General features: G+C 26.3%; 1 long non-coding RNA gene and 1 pseudogene across 1 annotated transcript; both read right to left on the bottom strand.

Moving 5' to 3' along the window:
* Positions 1–5,266: 5,266 nt before the first annotated feature.
* Positions 5,267–5,786, bottom strand: LOC143262295 (uncharacterized). Its single transcript, XR_013036154.1, has 3 exons — positions 5,726–5,786; positions 5,501–5,663; positions 5,267–5,404 (listed from the first exon to the last, which is right to left on the bottom strand). It is a non-coding gene; the product is annotated as an uncharacterized LOC143262295 (long non-coding RNA).
* A 5,259-nt stretch (positions 5,787–11,045) lies between these two features.
* On the bottom strand, positions 11,046–11,687 carry LOC143262297 (cytochrome b pseudogene; annotated as a pseudogene).
* Positions 11,688–18,023: the final 6,336 nt, after the last annotated feature.

Genomic DNA, 18,023 nt, shown 5'->3' with positions numbered 1-18,023 from the left:
AAAAGGAAGTTATTCTGTATTTATTCATGTCTTTTTTATGAAGAATAACCCAGTGCCTGTTTGTATATAGTTTCAGGAATACCCTGTATTTTTCAACAGGGTGATGCCGCGAATGTTTTTCTCGAAGATTGATCAGCAAGGTCATATCGCTGAAAATTGTTGCGAAAATCATAACCAAGCATTATGCAAATAGCAGACAATTTCGAAACATTTCCGAATGACAAAAGTGTATTTAAGATGAGAAGGAGCAATAAGAGCAAAAACTAATAAAGAAACTCCGTAGATAATAATGATTGTTAATAAATGGAAAGATGGAGCCACAAAACATTAGGCATTCAATATTATTCCTTGATTTATTGATATACATAATTTTAAGTTAAGTGTGCTAACATTTTATCCCACTGTATTTCTATAAAAATTCTCTTTTCTCATATAAAATTGTTTACACTTGCGAAATGCAATTTTATTTCATTTGTATATGTTTATAGTGGTATATTGCAAATTTATATAGAAACAGTATTTTAGTCGTAATGTTACATAAATAAAAATATTATCCCGAAATGAAAACTAGGAAGCATAATCGGAGACTTGAGACCAAGCATCCACATATTCGACACTTTCCTATCTTTATTTGAAAAACGATTCTATGAATATTGATTTGTTTTTGTTCTCGAATAATGTATTTATGTGTTGATAATTAAATGGTATTTTTATTTGTCGGACAAATTCTCGACTAATAAAATTATTTATTTCAAACACGTCGAATAAAGATACTTATTTTATTAGGACCCTCCAATATCACATAAAGATGAAGTATCTTTTGTTCGTAATGTGATATGATATATGATATATTATATAATATACTGCAAAAGTATCGTACAGTATTTATGAGTCCTCCCGTCCTCGACAGCAATTACAGGGAATACTATTTTATGGCACCCTCAAGTGGCTTTCTCGTTTAGGGTCTCCGACGAGAAGAATCAAGCCGTCAGAGGAATGACTAACAGACGATTCGAGACAATAGATACGAACACGAGTACGCTAGAGGCGAGCAGGACAAGGATGGCCCGCAACATCGAGATCCCATCGAATTAGGAAAGGACGAATGAAATAGTATAAGCTTCTGATAGAATTGTTCGGTACTTATGAATGCATAGAAACATACACCGTTTAAGTTATATAATCACTTTTAATGAAAAACAGCGATGTATCATTGACTGTAGTTTTCATAACAGTCTAATAAGATGTTGGATAATCCTTGGATTTGAAGACTCCATTGCATCTGTGTGTGTGTGGCATAAGTTCAATTAATCGAACACAAAACTCAGTCGGAATTTCTGACAATATTTTCGTGATTGTTTCCATTAATTCTGCTTTATTGTTAAAAGATCCCTTTCCCTTGTGATAAATAACCAATTGTCGGATTTCAAAAGACGTATTTCTTCCTTTTCATCCCATTTTCACAAGTAAAGCGTCTGATATCACCAATAATTTCTGTGGTACCGAGTTCTTACAACGGATTTTTATTTGTTTATAAAATTTGTTTATAAACAATATGTATTAGCGGCGTCGTCAATGTAATACAATATTTTACTCTGGCATCTAAGATGTTGTGTCCGAATATTTTTGCAACGTTAAATTTTGTCACAATCTTGTTTATCGCTTATTATACAAAAGAACATGTGCAATAAATAAACAAAATTTATTTTTCTACTTACTTTAAGAAGTGCAATAATTTTTCTAATAATATCGTGTCCGAATATTAATGCGAGTCACGTGTATCTATTTAGTATAAAGAATGTGAAATAAAACTGTAATAAGAAGCATATACATTCGGGTAAACGATGGAATAAAACATGCTCAAAAATTACTTTTGCCTATATCTTTATCCGAAATATATTTAAAACATTAAGAACTTAATTTTTTTGTGTCATATGAGGAGATCACATAATAAGAAATTGAGAAAGAGCAATATTTATGAAAAAAATTAGCCTCATCGGCGCTCGAACTCGCTCGCTCCATCAACCAACGACGTTGTAATCATAACGAAGATTTTGTATATCACGCATATCATAGTTTCATATCTTGAATGTCGTGTTCCTAGTTAAATAATCGTTTCTTTACATGTAAAACCGTTTAATACTGCATAATATACTTATTAAGTGGACAATATTATACTTAACAAAGTTAAGTACGGAGAAAATGTCGAAAGTTTGGTTTTTATTTTTTATAACATTGTTTCACTCCCACAAAAAATCTGGCAAAGATTGCTGACAACATCAGACATTGCTGCTTTTGACAATATTCTCCGATAGAATTAAAATAGCGAAGACAAGATTTGTCATTTCCGCAAAAATTTGCAACTTTCCGATTTGTTTTTTCGTTCTCTATTTTTTTGTAACCACATTTTACAATCGAAAAATCTGAAAAAATTCTCTAACATGTGGCCTGTTATTAAAAATGGATCAAATCTTTTTCAAAATTTAAAAATGCCATCGTTCATCAGTTGGTAAATATGAACAAAACTTTTTGAAACTGTTTTAAGTATTATATTTAATTACATATTTTGAGGTTAGCAATGTGTTGATAAGAAGTTACCAAATTTTCGGTTAAATCACTGCATACTACGTCGACGTATTTTTCGTCTGCTCTCTAATGCGGCACGGTTTGCGCCGAATGACGTGTTTATAATTAATCGATTAATTTAATCATTTTCCAGTTATCTTACTTTATTATTAATAAAAATATTAATACAACTTCGACAAACGCAAAAGTAGACAGCAATTAAAGAATGGATATAATTATAATGCAATGCGACACTTTTTTATTTCTTATTTTTTCTTAACGGTAATTGTAAGATTTTTCCCACTGTAATTGTGAGGTTAAGATCAAATACAATATAATTGTAATATGTGTATATATATAATATATTATATAATTGTAACGTGTAAGATTATATCTTACAAAATTACAAATTTTATAAAAAATATCAATATACTTTTCATATTAATACTTACTTAATCTTTTTTATTACAACCAATAAAACGACAACATAAACATTTTTGTTTTTGTAATTTATGATAAAAAATTAGTATTGAGATGAGCCGATTTATACATATTTTGTTTGTTCTTATTTTAATCAGAAAAATCTCACGAACACATTTATGCAAATTTTATTTAAAGATAAACAAAAAGAAGGATGTTTCATCTTTGCATTATGTATTTTGTACCTGTTGTCCCATATTCAAGCCCGGATTAGATTACGATCCATATGACTCGTTCGACGTTGAATTTTTTCGGCATGTCAAGCGGATTTCCCGAAACCCGATGTTTGGAACGGGATCAGAAGACGTGTATCGGGTCGGGACGAGATCCCGACAATATTCAAGATTCCTGAAAACATTCGATTTCCTATGCTACCAATTATTACATAACGACACATCGCCGTACCTAGTACACAATCGACTAGCGAAAAGATGTTTTCAACAATTGGAGATATCGTTGCAATCGAGAGAACCAAGCTATCACATACTGCCATACGTAGAGAATTTAAAATCAAACTATACACATTTTACTTTCCTGATTTCTTAAAAATATAAAATTTTGCAAGGTAAACTGCAACAATGGAAATAAAAAATTTTAAACTAGGACCGTATTTAAAAAAAGACGCGCTCTTGAATCCCAGTATTTTAGGAAGTCCCAAACATTTTCGGAAAACCCGAAAGTTTCAATATCCCGTCCCGATTCCGAAAATCGTTCCCGGTCCCGTCCTGATTCGTACTCGTACACCTCTAACATTGATGTCTATTATATAATATAAATACAAATTTTATGATAACCGAAATCTATAAGGAACACAAAATAATTAACAAAATATAAAAATCAGTTTTCGATCGAATTACTGCGCTCTTGAAAAATGAAAAAGTTAACTACTATGTGTCAGTTACTGAGCCTTTTCTAATTACCATGTGCCAATTTCTGATCACTCATTTAGTTACTGTGTGTCGATTTCTGTGCACTGATCTAATTACTGTAATCAGTTCTAGGTAAATATTAAACTTCGAAAATTGTATGAGCTTTAGGTATCATAATTTATTATACATATTTCAGTACTTGCAAATATTATTTTAAAAAAGGTGGCCGGAGGTTGCATGCAATTGGAATTTTTGGGTGAGGTGCGTAGACCAGCCGATGTTTATTTCGACACGGGTGGCTACCTTTAAGGTTAGGATGAGGTGCGTAGACCAGCCGATGTTTATTTCGACACGGATGGCTACCTTCAAAGAAGTTAGGATAAGGTGTTTGGAGAAATTGGTGTTAGGGTGCCTCGTAACTTTGTTAGAAAAAGAAATAAAGATTACGCGTTGAGTTTTAACAATTGTAAGTGAGTGTTCGCGGACTCTAACGCGCTCTCAGTTTTTCGCACTGAACCGGCAGGGGCTTCTGACTCTAGGTTGTTACCTCGTAAATTGGTTGAAAGAGAATTGAACTCGATCTCACTAACGTTTACGTGTCGACAAATGTCACGTAACTAGCCCAAATTCCGGTCGCGTTTGAGCCCTTTATATACTGAGATTTTTGTGGAAAAATGGTAGTGGGGGTGTTGCTATGTGGTCCGATTCCAGAACGTTCGTCGTTCTGGCTGGCGCCAGCCTGGCGTATGTGTGCCCCCCTTCAGGAAGGAATATAAAAAAAACGTGGGAGATTCTCCGTACGTTACAAAGGAAAGAAAATTACGTTCAGTGTCTATACATTTCACAGACCAAGAAAATAACGTTAAATGCAACACGTAGTTTTTCATAAGAGGGCTCGGTAATCAATGCACACATAAAAAAAGACATGAAAACTTAAAACAAGACGTAAATATACCTAGGCAGTGGATTATTTATTATTTTTCTGTAATTTTGTCGAGTTTTATAGATATAATAGTTTATTCTTTTGTTTTGGAAAGCATGATTCATAGGGTAAAATGACATCAAACCATTATTAGAAATTTAAGAAGCTAGTTTTCGCATTTCATAAATCTTAAGAAGTTAAACTTTTGATTCAGTTATGAAAATTACAGGTGAAGGGACCTAGCCAAATAAAATGGTCTTTGTTCTGTGACACTATGTTTTCTGAAGCATTCTTTTATATCTTGAATATATTAGATCAATTGAAACTAAACATAAGAAATTATCGTAAGATCGGCAGTACCCCAAAGTAGCTATGTTGCAGTATCGAGGACAATCGTTTCCGACTTCAAAATGTCGTGACCATTTAGCATATAAGCGACTTTTCAGTCGACATTTCGAGCTCTACATTTAATTATTATACGATGCACTAAAACACTTGACGGAGCATTCATCGCAGGTAGCTGTTAAGATAGCTGTTAAAGTGATAAGGTACCCTGCGAGTTATTGACCTAAAAATATAAAAATAACTGTCTGTTAAATATGAGTTACCTAGAATCATATGATACAGCAACCATTAACTGCTATTGTAAAAAAATACTTAGTACCTAGAACTGTCGTAATGGGGAAGGTCAACTTCTGCCAATGAAATTCTTATTCAATGAAGAACGGGTCCATTCCATTCGTAAAGTAATACATTCAAAAATGGTATATCAGTCATCCCTTTCACAATATATACCTGGTTTGTGAGAAATAATATCCACAGCCTGTCTGTAATTTAAATGGAGAAGCGAAAAATAGTTTACCAAGAAACTTATAAGAAACAGGCATACCTTGCAGCGACACACGGTCGGCGATCAAATAACCATTCGAACTGTCTGCTTTCAGATGTCGTGGATTGGGCGAGAAATGTCTTCCTTGATGTTTATAGGCCTGGAAATGACTTTATTCTTTTACTATTTTCACGTGTACAGCAAACTTCACTGATGAAAACGTCGCCAGCCGCGTACCGATACGGAGTTATAGTCGTCGATTACACTGTCCGACACGATTTTTGGGTTTCTATAGCCACTATGAAATTCTTGTAGAGCTTCACTCCCTGAACAAGAATCCGAAAACCGAATTGCTCCATCACCCTCAGTTTTTTAAATAAACGAACTTTTGTACAAACCCAAAATTTTCGACAAAAATGAGGTATTGCATGAAAAGTACAAACGTTAGAAAGTTCTAATTGGTGTTAAAAGATAGAGGAGAGTTTCCCGAATATAGTGGCATGCAATTTATTAATTGTTTCTGGTCCTAAATAGCAACAAATTGATGTCAAAGTTTAAAAAAGTGTCGACGTGAGCAGTTTCTGCGCAATATTTTTGTATTTTTACGAAAAGTTTTTTGTTCAGCACGAAAACTCTACGCAGGATCGGATTCTGTAGACATTTCTGAAGAAGAAACGGCCCGATAGAAGTGTCGGAACGATGTACATTTCGAGTAGGTCGAGAAAATGTTCGTCGGCAACATGTACACGACGTTTTGCCGCCATGTGCTTCGCTGCTCGCTTCTCTCTGTCCGACAGGGCCGAAGCTATGGGTAATCAACACCGATGGAGGGATCCAATGGGGCACCCACTTAGCGTGTGGGGCGTGCCATTTTTTTTTAGTACTTCAATGTGCTGTCTTCTTTTACATATTTTTATGGATAATAATCGCCAAACTGTGAATCATAAATTAAAAATGGAGAAATAATAAAAGAAAAATAATGAACAAAAAATATTCATTTTATTCTGAATTTGTTCGAATTACAAGTATATCATGCATACATTTATCATTAAAATTATAACGATAATTTATATTTAAATTATAAAAATAAAAAAATATATAAATAAAAAAAAATAATAAATAATCATTTTCAAAACGTCACACTTCTTGAAACATATCGTTAAATATATATTTAAATATTTATTTACTTATATGGCGTAGAAGTCAAAATTATGCTAGTGTTAGAATACTTTCGTTACCAACTCCAAATACTCTGGTGTGATTTTTTGTGTGAAATATATCACAGTTTGGTGATTATTATTCACAGAAATATGTAAAAAAAAAACAAAACACTGAAATACTAAAAAAAATTCAAATATTATTTACGAAAAGTGTGTGCCCCATTGGATCCCTCCATCGGTGTTGATTACGCATAGCTTCGACCCTGCCGGACAGAGAGAAGCGAGCAGCGAAGGACATGGCGGCAAAACGTCGTGCACATGTTGCCGACGAACATTTTCTCCATCCACTCGAAATGTACATCGTTCCGACACTTTTACCGGGCCGTTCCTTCTTCAAAAATGTCTACAGAATCCGATCCTGGGTAGAGTTTTCGTGCTGAACAAAAAACTTTTCGTAAAAATACAAAAATATTGCGCAGAAACTGCTCACGTCGACACTTTTTTAAACTTTCACATTAATTTATTGCTATTTAGGATCAAAAACAATTAATAAATTGCATGCCACTATATTCGGGAAACTCTCCTCTATCTTTTAACACCAATTAGAACCTTCTAACGTTTATACTTTTCATGCAATACCTCATTTTTGTCGAAAATTTTGGGTTTGTACAAAAGTTCGTTTATTTAAAAAACTGAGGGTGATGGAGCAATTCGGTTTTCGGATTCTTGTTCAGGGAGTGAAGCTCTACAAGAATTTCATAGTGGCTATAGAAACCCAGAAAAAAACAACAACTATAAAAACAACTATAAAACTATAAAAACAAGCCGTGAGGGTTAGCCTAGCTTCCGGTGTAGCTGAGTAGAATCCATTCTTCTTTTAGTTTAATAGCGAGGTTAGGACCTCGTCATGGTAACGGTCAGATGTAGTTCAAAACAACACTTCTCCGTCAGCCCGGCCGTCTCACGGCGAGGCCATGTCTGTGGACCATACTGATCTGTGAGTTTTACGATGTCCCCACGATGACGTTTGTATAAATGGACCTCAAAGGTCGTTACGTTACCTTTCATTTGGCATGCTTACGGGCGCTCTTACACTATTGTTTAATTGAGTTATAATTGAATTGAATTTTATGATTAAAATATTATAACTTATTTTATTTAGATTTAATTGAATCAAATTATGTTAAATTTGTTAGTTATGATTTAATTAGATTGTTGGAGTAAATATATTTATTCTATTTCAATTGTGGATAAAAAACTAGTTATAAATTTTTTTATAAATAAAATTTATGAATTAATATAAAAATTTAAATAGTTTTTATATGAGTTTTGAAGCAGAGATTAATTTTTAGTATTAAAAATGAAAGTTTCAGTAAGAAATTTAAATTAAATAATGGTAAATTTAGAGTTAATATCAGTAACCACTGATTAAATTATTGTTATTAGTTAATTTAAAAAATTTTAAAATTTTTAAAGAATGCTTAGATATAAAGTAAATAAATATTAGTTAGGTGAAAATTTTAATATTAATAAGTTTAATAATTAAGATTTAATTGTTTAATAAGGTTTATCAAAAAATTAGGATTAGAATATTTTATTATAGGATTAAAATTTATTTATTTAAAATTAATAATATAATTTGAAATATTAAAATTAAATAATTTTGTTTAAGATGAATTTTATTAGCAATTGATGAGTATAGGATTAATTTGTAACATAAAAGAATTTAATTTTTATCTTGATTTAGGCTCGATAAAATTATTATTTAATTGAGTTATAATTGAATTTAGTTTCTAATATAAAGTCTAATTAATTGTTAGAAAAAGATAATTGAGTTGTATTTAATTAGTGTAATGACTGCAATTGTATATTTGAGGTTAGATTTATTTAAGATGAATTTTATTGGTGATTATTAAGTGTAGGATTAAATTTGTAATATATAAGGATTTAAATTTTATTTCGATTTAGTTTGGATAAAATTATTTAATTGAGTTATAATTGAATCTAATTTTAATATAAATTTAGGTTTATTTCACATGAATGATAATTAAATTATTATTGATTAAAATATAATGATTAAAGTATTATAATTTATTTTATTTATTTGGGTTTATTTGATTAAATTATGTTAAATTTGTCAGTTATGATTAATGATTTAATTATTTTGTTGGAGTGAATATATTTATTTTATTTTAATTATGGATAAAAAATTAGCTATACAATTTTGTTTATAAATAAAATTTATGAATTAATATAAAAATTTAAATAGTTTTTATATGAGTTTTGAAGTAGAGATTAATTTTTAATATTGAGAGGGAGAGAGGGGGAGAGAGAGAGAGAGAGAGAGAGAGAGAGAGAGAGAGAGAATGAAAGTTTGAATAAGAAATTTAAATTAAATAATGGTAAATTTAGTGCCAGCATCAGCAATTAAACTATTGTTATTAGTTAATTTTAACCATTTTTAAATTTTTAAAGAATGTGATTATATAAGTATTAAGTAAATAAGTATTAGTTAGGTGAAATTTTTAATATTAACAAGCTTAATAATTAAGATTTAATTATTTAATAATAAATTTATTTATTTAAAATTAATAATTAAATGTAAAACATTAAAATTAAATAATTTGGCGGTTTTATATTCTTATTAGAGGAACCTGTAATTAAAATTGATAGATTAAGCTTATGTATTGTCGTTTTCAAATTTTATGAAGATGTAAACTTTGTAATATTATAATATATATTTTTATAAATTAGTTGATAGCAATCCAGATAAAAATATAGTTTATCTAAGGCATTATATGGGTTACTTTGAATTTAGAATTTTCTGGGGCTGTATTTAATTATAGTTATCTGGATAGGATTTAAAAGTAAATTTAAATAATTATTTAAGTTGAAATAAGTTGTGTAAAGTGTACAAATTGCACGTCACTTTCATTATAAATGGAATAAGTCGTAACATAGTAAAGGTATTGGAAAATGTTTTTATTAAAATTTTAGTTTAACAAAAAGTGTTTCATTTACATTGAAAGGTTTCTTATTAAGGAAAATTTTATTATTTATATAATTTATGAATATTATTGGGTTGTTAATTTAATATATTTAAAAAAAGTAATTATGTGATGATAAGTTGTAGTATTTATTTAAGAATAAATTTAATGATTTTAAAATGTATTGTAGAAGAAGAAAGTAATATTAGTATAAGTAAAAGTTATTTTTGTACCTTTTGTATCAGGGTTAATTAAAATAAAGTTAATGTTTTTAATTATTTCGAAAGTAAAAGAGTTAATGTAATATAATTTTTTATGCATCATAATGATTATTAATATTGAATTGGATGTGGAAAGTAAGTCGGTTTTTTTATTGATATCTAGTTTTTTTAGAAATTAATTTAATTCATATATTGATTTATTTTATTATATGAATGATTATTTAATAAAAAGGATTAATAGAAAAAATTTATCCTTTGTAACTTAATTTAATTTAATTTGATAAATTCAATTTATATAAACCCAATTTATAACTAAATTTTAAAATTAGAATGTTTAAAACCTTAAATTTTCAATAATTTTAATCAATAAAATTAAATTTATGTTTAGAATAATTTTATTATTTTTTTATAACTTAATTTAATTTTATTTAATAAATTCAAATTAAAATCAATTTATAATTAAACTTTAAAATTTGAATGTTTAAAACCTTAAATTTTCAATATTTTTAAACAATAAAATTAATGTTTTATAAATAATTTAATTATTTAATAATAATTTTGTTATTTTTTATTTGATAAAATTATTTTTAATTTATAATTGAATTTTAAAATTAGAATATTAAAGATCTTAAATTTTCAGTGGTTTTAAACAATAAAATTAAATAATCTGTTTTATAGACAATTTTATTTTATTATAATTTTATTTAATTTATTGAGTAATTTATATTTAGGTATTAATTTAAATTTTTAATTTTTAATATTAATGGCAATTTTATATTTATGTAATTTTTATAGATTTAATATATAAATTTAAGTTTTTAATTTTTAGGTTAGTTTAGAGATTTTATTAAATTAATATTAAAATGGATATAGATTTTAAATTTGATATTGATTTGTGTTAATTTTTGGTTTAAATTTATAAATTAATATGGTATTTATTATAAATTAAGTTAATAAATAATTGTATATTTATATTATATTTTCAAAATATATGCTTTTTCAAGCTCATTAACTAAAATAATAGTTTGTCTCAAATTGAGTTTAATATTGGAGAGATAATAAAATAAGAGAAGTATAAAATAGTAAAGATTAGTCTTAAATAGGTAAAAGGGTATTCAATTAGTTGCCCTCCAAGTCATGTTAGTATAATAAATGAAAGGATAAATAATCAATAAGTGTATTGATTTAATCAGTAGAATTTATTAGATGAGTATTTATTTAAATTTAATATAGGTATGAACAATAAGATTAAAATTGATATGAATAAGCCAATTACCCCTCCAAATTTATTTGGGATTACACGAAGAATTGTGTAAGCGAATAAAAAAATATCATTCTGGTTTAATATGTTCTGGTGTAATTATTGGGTTAGCTAAAATATAAAATCGTCTGGGTCTGAGAGTATATACGGGGATTTTATGATGACAATAATAAAGATATTAATAATTAATATGTATACGAAAATGTCTTTGATGAAAAAATATGGATAGAATCTTGTTAAATAATATTTATTTCTTGTCCCTAAAGAGTTTGATGAACTTTTATTGTGAAGGAAAAATAAATGAATAATTACTAATAATAGAATGATAAATGGTATAATAAAATGTAAAGTATAGAATCGATTTAATGTGGCATTATTAATAGAGAAACCTCCTCAGATATTTAATAGAGGATTTACTTTCGTTATTTTATTGAATTTTGAGTTTTTCATAATTTTTGATGAATTTGATATATTTAATTAAATCCTTAATTTAATTTTTAATTTTTCGTAGGGGTTGAATATATCTTATTGAGCATGTTTTTAATGAGAAATATATAAGTCATATATCATATTATTATTGAAGTTAATATTGATAGCGGATATAAGTATACATTGTAAATGTTATAATTGTTTGATCGGCTAATTATATATATTGAATAATTTTTTTTTTTGAAAGTATACGATATATGAGGCTAATGTGAATTTGAATATAATTAAGTAAAAATAATTGAAGTTGCTAATTTTTGTATTTAAATCATTGTTATCTGTTAATCTTATAAAATATAAGAATATAATTATAATACCCCTAACAGTAGAGATAAAGATTATATAGTAATACATTGATCTTTGATTAAATATGTAATTTACTATCAATATAATAATTGTAAATGTAATTAATAGTATTATATAATTTAATGGCATAATTTTATTTTTTATATTAATAATAATTAAAATATTTATTAAACTGAATGTAAAAATTTTTATTCAAATTTCGTTAATTGAGATTATCATATATTTTAAGTTTTATACTTAAGTTTTTATTTATACTAATTATTTATTAGGAATTTACAAAAAATAGTATAAAGAAAACATTAATTTTGGGGATTAAAAATATATATAGATAGATTTATTTTTTTGAAAATTGGTTGAGTAAGTTAAAAGTAAGATACTAAATTTAATTTACAAAATTAATGTTTTAATTAAACTATTTAACTATATCTAATTAACTTTGATTTTTTAATAAGATTTAATTTAATTATATTTTTTTTAATTATTTAAGTTTTTTCTTTAAATTTAGGGAAAGATTTTTTATATTATTAATTAGATTTGAATTTATTTTAATATATTTATTGATAATAAATGTTATTATCAATTCAAGTGAGGGTAATGATTTTTTATTTATTTATTTATTAGTTATAGGGGTTAGAGTGAAAGAGTGGGTGTATATATATATATAGTTGGTATTACTTTATTAATTAGAATGATTTGTGAGAAAGGTAATCAAAGATTAAAAATTTTAAATTTAAGTGTATAATGAAAATTCAACATATTTGTCGTATTGGGAGGCTTGTTATTTGTAAGCCGAGATTCTGTTTGGAAGACCGTTACGATTCGCGGGACTGCGTCAGGGTACTTAAGACATAGGCCAGATGGTGGGTCATAAAAAGGGACAGTTCTCTGCGCCGGCTAAATCTATACCTGCAGTCAGTCACAGCCGAAACATTATATGGTACAGACGTCCTTCTTTTCTACTGTAGTTTTATATATTTTCGACCGCTCCGCCTTTAGCTAGATTCAACTTTCCCACAATATTATTAAGTGTTATTATATTATTTGGGTTTATAATTTTTTTAGAGGGTATTCATTTAGTTACTCTATATTTGGGGTTCATGAGTATTCTTTTGCTTTAATTATAATAAGATTATGAATTTTTTTGGTATTATTTTTTTATTTTTGGATTGTGAAAAATTATATGTTTGTATAATTATTTTATTGATATTATTGTTAAGATTGTTGGTTTATTTTTCTTCATTGAATTTATATTATTTTTATTTAAGATTTGAAGTAGGATTGTTATTAATTTTTTATTTGATTGTAAAATGGGGTAATGTGGGCCTAATCGTTTAGAGGCTGCATATTATATTATGTTTTATACTTTATATTTTTCTTTGCCTTTATTGGTTTTTATATTTGTGGTGGAGGATACAATAGTAACTATATCTATGGATTTTTTAGAATTTCTTTATGATGGAGAAGATGATGGTTCTGGTAGTGAGTCGTTGTATTTATTTTTTTATATATCATTTTTTATTAAAATTCCTTTATTTATATTTCATGGTTGATTATTAAAAGCTCATGTTGAGGCTCCTGTTTTTGGATCTATGATTTTAGCTTCAATTTGATTAAAAATGGGTACTTATGGGATATTACGAATATCAGTAGTATTCGATGAATCTTTGATAAATTCAAATAGATGAGTTATTATTTATAGTTTATTAGGTTCAATTATTTTGGGATTAAATTGTTTACGGCAATTAGATATGAAACTTTTAGTGGCTTATTCTTCAGTAGTTCATATAGGATTATTAGTTAGAAGTATGCTAACATTTTATGATGTTAGTGCTAAGGGGTGTTATATTATGATAGTAGGTCATGTGGTTTATGTTCTTCTGGTTTATTTTATTTAGTTAATGTAAATTATAAGGAAACTAATAGGCGATTAATATTAATTAATAAGGGCATATTGAATTATATACCAAAGATAAGATTAATGTGGTTTTTATTTTGTTCATCAAATATAGCAAGCCCAATTTCATTGAATTTGGTTAGTGAAATTTTAATATTAATGGGGTTAATTATATGAAGTAATAGTTTGATTTTATTATTAATATTGTTGCGAATTATACTGCATTTCTCCCGCGTCGCGGCATTTTATTTACAATAGAGTACATAAACTATAATATAACTAAATTCAATTATGTTAGAGATCTTTGAATTAGATGGTGTTGATCGCTCGACGGTCCGATCCCCACTCTCCGATTGTCTGTTGATAACACACCTCCGTGGCAACCCCTCTCTTCTATTTTTCTTTAAGGAGTTGCTCACAACAGGGCAGTTTCACATTACAGCGACTTGATTTGGACAAGTCGCCGTAACAATATTATTATGTTTTTTGGGGTTTTTATATTCTTCGTATATATTATTATACTCAGCATGGGGAAATGAATTATTATTTAAAAATTAAAGGTGGTAAATATATTGATTATTTAGTTTTAATATTACATTGAATTCCTTTAAATTTATTGTTTTTATGATTAGATTTATTTTATTTAAATAGTTTACATAAAAATTTTGGATTGTGGGTCCAAGGAAATATTTATTTATTTTAAATTATAAATCTTTTGATTATTTTTAGATTATTTACATTTATATTGAGTTTATTATTATTTTTAATAAGGATACTTATAGAAATATTTAAAGTTATGATTTTATTTGAGTGAGTAATTGATAATCTTAATTGTATGAAATTTAGTTATTTATTATATTTGGATTGAGTAGGTTTGATGTATATTAGAGTTGTGTTATTTATTTCTGGGTTTATTATAATTTATTCGGTTAATTATATTGTTGAGATTATTTATTTGTATATAGGTTTTACAATAGACTTGAATATAAAAGGTATACATATATATATATATATATATAATAATAATAATAATATAATAGAAAAGTTATAAGCACACTCGCTCTCACGGTTCTACTTGATGCGAAGCTCACACGGAAGTGAAAAACAGTCGCAACACAAACCACGCTCGATCACACAACCTGCAGGCATTGCTCACATGTATATTAGGGCGTATTTCCAACATATATAGAAGCGGATATTTATTTGTTTCGTTTTATTTATTTATTATTATCAATGTGTTTAATGATTTTAAGTCCGAGAATATTAAGAATTATATTAGGTTGGAATGGTTTAGGGTTTATTTCATATTGTTTAGGAATTTATTATCAAAATAAAAATAGCTTAAATTCAGGTACTTTAACTATTTTAAGTAATCGGGTGGGAGATTGGTATTAGTTCAATAAATGGTTCATGACATTTATTATTATATAGTATAAGGTCTTTATGTTTATTTATATTAATATTAGCTATTATTACTAAAAGTGCTCAATTACCATTTTCTTCATGATTACCTGCTGCGATAACTGCCCCAAATCCTATTTCATCTTTGGTTCATTCATCTACGTTGGTTACAGCTGGGGTATACTTATTTATTCGTTTTAATGATTTTATTTTCATGAATGATAATATAATAAGGTATATATTTATAATTTTTAGATTTACTATATTTATATCCGGGATGATGGCTAATTTTGAGATAAATATTTAAAAAATTATTGCTTTATCAACTTTGAGTCAATTAGGGTTTATAATAAGTATTTTAAGCATAGGTTACGTTGAGTTGGGGTTTTTTCATATATTAATTCATGCTTTTTTTAAATCTTTAATATTTATATGTGTTGGGAGATTTATTCATAGAAATATAAATTCTTAGGATTTACGATTGTTAAGGGGTTTGTTACATTTGTATCCAATAAAATCAGTTGTTATAATTATTTCTATTCTGAATTTATGTGGATTTTCTTTTTTATCAGGGTTTTATTCAAAAGATTTAATTTTGGAGTTTTATCTAATTAATAAGATAAGTATTATGGGGGTTGTATTAATATATTTAGCTACTATTTTTACTATTAGATATTCAATTCGAATAATTATAATTTTAGTTAATAAAAATAAAAATATGTCTATATATATATATATGTAATAAAAATAAATTCTATATATACATGTAAATTTTTTATAATAATATTAATTTTTTTTTTGGCTAATATTTATTTTATTAATTAATAAAGAATTTTTTTTTAACAATACTTGATAAAGAATTATTGATTTATTTAAGATTTATTGGTTATATAGTTTATTTTTATTTGAATAAGATTAAATATAAAATAAAGGGTATATTATTTATTATTAGAATGTTTTATTTGAATATTTTTTATAAAATTATTTATGTTAATTTAATGGAAAAAATTAGTATATTTTTATATTTTGAGAAGATAATTAAATTGATAATGGGGTATAAATTGGTCAATTTTTATTTAATTTACAAAGTTTTTAAAAAAACAAGTTATTGAAAGAATGATTTAATTTAATTTTTTTAATTCAAATTTATGTATTGGTTATTTATTTGTTAGCAATAATGACAGTGATTTATTTAAATAGCTTAATTTAAAGTATAATATTGAAAATATTAAGGTAATTTTTAATTTTTAAATATTTATAAATAAATTCAATTAATTTTATATTGAAAATATAATGTTTTATTTAAACTATATAAAAAATAAATTTAGATAGAAATATAAGTGTTCAATGAACATTGAATTTGGAATTAGAAGTTCTAATTATCATATATTTCTTTAATTGGTTACTACAACAATGAAATTATTAACAATAATTTACCTCAGTATTTGGTTTCAATTAAGATATAAATTTTATTTAAATTTAAAATGCAATTTTAATATTATTGTTTAATTAATATCCTTTGTAATGAGTAAATTGTAATATAATAAATAATATTTGTAAATTATTTTACTTTATATAATTAAAAAATTCATTTAAAGTAATTTGACAGTCATTCGCATCAGAGTCTAATAATTAGGATAAGTATGAATATAAAGAAAGTATATAATGCTATGGTTGATACATTTTCTAATAGTCTGTAAATAGGTAAAATTAAAATAATTTCGATGTCAAAGATTAAGAATAATAAAGTTATAATATAAAAATTAATAGAAAATGGTATATGAGAGTTAGTCATGGGGTCAAATCCACACTCAAATGTGGTGTAGATTTTCCACGATTTTTAACTAACTTTATTGATGAGGTGAAGTTAATAGCAAAGATTAAAATTAGAATTAAAGAGAAAATTAATATAAATGTAATTATACATAAAATTATATATATTTTTGTCAAAAATTATTTAATTGGAAGTTAATTGTATTATATTTATACTATATATATTTAATATATTCATCAGTAAATTATAATATATAGAATTAGTCAAATAACATCAACAAAATGTCAGTATCAGCTTGTTGCTTCAAAATGGAAGTGGTGAATTATTGAGAAATGAGATTTTATTATTCGAATTAAACAGGTTATCATAAAGATAATTCCTAGAAATACATGCAAGTCATGAAATCCTGTTGCTATAAAAAAAATTGATCCAAAAATTCCATCATTCAATTATTTGAAGAGTTGAAAAATAACATCCTAGTAAGATTGTAATTAATAAGATAATGTTCGATTTTTTTTATTTTTAATTAATAAGTGATGCCTTCAAGTAATAGTAAATCCTGATGAGATTAGAATAATAGAATTTAATAGTGGGATATCATATATGGATTAAATGTAATAATATTTTTAGGTGGTCAGTTTCTTCCAATTTCAATATTAGGGGCAATACAACAATGGATAAATGTTCAAAAAAAGGATAAAAAAAAGAATAATTCAGAGATAATAAATAGGATTGTTCCAAATTTTATTAGTTTTAATACGTTTAATGTATGATATTCTTGTATAGTTCCTTCTCGAATTACATCTCGTCATCATTGTGGTAGTGTTAATAAAAGGGTGATTAAGTTAAAGAAAATTATAAATAAACT

The sequence above is a fragment of the Megalopta genalis genome, unplaced genomic scaffold, assembly GCF_051020955.1.
Source record: "Megalopta genalis isolate 19385.01 unplaced genomic scaffold, iyMegGena1_principal scaffold0109, whole genome shotgun sequence".
In the NCBI taxonomy this organism is placed as follows: Eukaryota; Metazoa; Arthropoda; class Insecta; order Hymenoptera; family Halictidae; genus Megalopta; species Megalopta genalis.
Note: the sequence above shows the minus strand (reverse complement) of the source record. Positions and strands in the feature narration are given on the sequence as shown.